This window comes from Typopeltis vanoorti, chromosome 7, assembly GCF_054136105.1.
Source record: "Typopeltis vanoorti isolate ZY-2024b chromosome 7, IOZ_Tvanoo_1.0, whole genome shotgun sequence".
In the NCBI taxonomy this organism is placed as follows: domain Eukaryota; kingdom Metazoa; phylum Arthropoda; class Arachnida; order Uropygi; family Thelyphonidae; genus Typopeltis; species Typopeltis vanoorti.
This window is the reverse complement of record NC_143555.1, coordinates 139,955,162-139,958,469: the sequence shown is the minus strand read 5'-3', so window position 1 is coordinate 139,958,469 and position 3,308 is coordinate 139,955,162. Positions and strand designations below refer to the sequence as shown.

At 33.6% G+C, this 3,308-nt stretch overlaps 1 non-coding gene across 1 annotated transcript; it reads right to left on the bottom strand.

The window, feature by feature from the left end:
* Positions 1-2,026: 2,026 nt before the first annotated feature.
* TRNAG-UCC (transfer RNA glycine (anticodon UCC)) lies at positions 2,027-2,098 on the bottom strand. Its single transcript has one exon. It is a non-coding gene; the product is annotated as a tRNA-Gly (tRNA).
* Positions 2,099-3,308: the final 1,210 nt, after the last annotated feature.

The following is a 3,308-nucleotide window of genomic DNA, read 5'->3' as shown; positions in this document are numbered from 1 at the left end:
TATACTGAGAGAACAAAAGCGGACGTTACGTGTAAAAAGTAAGTAAATAAATGGCATGGGAAGACCGAAATAAAACTTAAAAAATGAATATAATTTTGAATATATAAATTAATATTAATATATCCAAATGATATAAACTTGGATATATTATAAATAATAGACGAAAAATTTGGGAAACGCCATTATAAACTTGAGATGTGCAAGAGTGTTGCTGGAGTAGAAAGTCAAGCAACCTAAAGAATTTTTTATTCAACTCATGATAAAGTTGCTAATCCCCAAATAGAGATTCTGCTGAGTTCTTTAGGTTGATGATGATGATACCATTTTCTTAAAGATGTTGGAAGCAATCACTTTAAAATATTAATCATAATTTTTTCCCGAACCTTACATTGCCATCCTTGTTAACCGAGTGGTTAACAGGGTGGTTAACCATATCAGCTCTCTAACCAATAGACTATGGATTGCATCCCATGATGGCATGAATATTATTGAATGTCTTTACGTGGTGGACTTCATCGTCCGGTGTGAACTCACCATCTTCATCATTAGAAACGAACTAACTTCAAAGAGTACCATATTTGTTCACTGTAACCCAAGAACTAGGTTATTAAACTGAATTAATAACCATTAGTCTATCTAAGGTATTAAATGTGTTATAGGTTTACGACCTTACATGGATGGGATTCACTCAAAAAAAAAAGAATGGGATGGAATGGAATGCATACTTGCAATTACTTTACTTTGAAATCTACAAGTACTAATAATAACCAATCAAATTGTTGTTTAAATGATATCTTGTTTTGACTGTACATCACATGAATAAAGTAATAATAATAATAATAGCACATTTATGTAACAATTGCACATTTATGTATATAAAACTAACTAAACCGATTATGATTTCCACTGTGTAATGAATAAATACCATGAGAATAATATTTATTACGATCAGCTGCTTGTCCACATTCATACACAGTTCGGTTTCAGACTTATCCAACAACCTTTCTCATTCTATTTCATTTCGTCTACCTCCGTTCTCTGGGGGGGGGGGAGCCTTTCCCCTAAGGTTTTTTATCCCAATTACTAGAACCTCCAGCTCTTCAAGAAACAACATATTGATTCTGCCTTTCTATCTCGTTAATGACTTGACCACACATGGCACTATTGTGTTATAGGTCTGTGACCTCTCGTGTGGTTTAGTTACTCAAATAATAATATTTAATATTAATATAGCAGAATAAATATATAACATCTGGAGCTGAATAGCGCGGGGTATTGTTGGTACAAAGAACTCGCACTGATTTCAAAGTAAAGATAGAAGACAAATAATAGTAAATATATATATTAAAAAAATCTGTCCTCACGTAAGCTGAGCGTTATTAACACAGCAAACAAGATAAATGATGTATAAGACTAAACGAAAATGGGAAAAATTTAATTGAATAATATATGATTATATTATTTTTATTATTCGTTAAAGATACCAAGAAATTTTATACTTGGTATTAATCTTTTTCCCAAGTAAGCAAAACAAAGTTTGGAGACCTCAATAAAGGTCGAAACCGGTCTGGGTAGTGGCCCTTCCTATTATGCATTCCATTATACACGCCTGAAAGGGAGTGTACTTTGCATTATGGGATACATACTAAGGCAAGTGATATTGAAGTCATTAGCCTCTATATACAAGTAGCCCAGACGTGAATATATTTCAAGCGCAAAACTTTGTTTTGCTTCCTTGGATTATAACCAAGTATAAAATTTCTTGATATCTTTAACATATAATACACCCAAGTGTGAAAATCTTTCTACATATTTTTATTATTATATACATAAAAACGGAATTCCTTTTACAGTTTTAAATCATTTGCACTGTTTGTAAAGAAATAAAACATTAATTAAATAGCAAACCAGTACAACTGCTTGCATGTCCTATATACTACCAAACTGAAATAAATAAATAAAATAATATAAAAAAAAAAACTATTATTAAAATTTCTGTACCCCTAAATGGGAAAAATAAACCTTTTGCGATGGCCGGGAATCGAACCCGGGTCAACTGCTTGGAAGGCAGCTATGCTAACCTCTATACCACCATCGCATGCTTGCCTCCTTGTAAAGGTCTGCTATGAACTATACTAGTCATTCAACTGCTTTAACAATGGTGTCATTGAAGTATTAAGGAAGTAACACAGCGCGTTCGTACATAAATTAAGTTTTTCTATACAGTGTTGCTTCAACACATACTATGCATTATTCGCAATAGAAAATATTAGAGTTTCTCTTCTCTTTTCTCTGACAGTAGTATAGACATCATTTTTACTTGATGTGTAAATGGACTAAATATCAAGGACAATGGGAATATATTTTAAGAATACTTCTGATACGTTGTAGAAGAGAACAAAGTAGGTCATCTGACTGCAGATATATATTCCTACTTTACTGTAGTGAAAATCGTGAAGTAGCCCTAATGGATACCTCATGGTGTGATTAACTTGGGGAAAAAAGAAAATGATAAGAATGAGACATAAAGAAGGAAGAAGCTACAGTATTCATCTCTAAGAAGTATAGGGAGTTATCAAAATAATAAAAACACCTACAATTTTTTTCAGAGAATTTTTTTATTAATAAGCTGTAGGCAAAGCTGAGCTGAATTCGACGTGGAATAAATTGATACAAGTCATGTACGCAAGAAATGGGAATTTGGGACTAATCTTCCTGCAAAATATGTCCCAGCTGTGCCAGTGATGTTGCGCAGAAAATGTGATTGAACCGATTGGAGACAACGCCTTGTCCGTTTCCATACCTTGTCATAATCTTCGATATTGTGGCTTGTGAACACACCTGCGATTTCTACCGTTTTGGTTAGGGCAGCTCCTCCCAGCTCGCACTCAACGATCATACGTTCTGGGAGGTCATTGAGGTCACATTTTGCACAACAACAATCACCGAGACAACGTCATCCGCGTGACGCTGTAGCATGTGATGACTATCACGTAGCAGTGCCATAGTCGATGTTGAATTAGCTGTTGTGCAGTTAGTGTACAAATTGTCAGGCCTCAGTGACTTACAAGATGGAATGAGAACACACACATAGATTTTTTCGCAACACTTCAGGCCTCCATTAAGCAGAAGTAGTGATCTCGTGATCACGATACTTCTGACATTAAAAAATAATAATAAAATAAAATGAATTTCCCACCATCTATATAAATGTTTTATGATTTATATATTAAGCCATTCTATTTCTATTTCTTCATTTTGTTTTATTTTATCTAAATATGGGTTAATTCTTTGTTCATATAGCCATT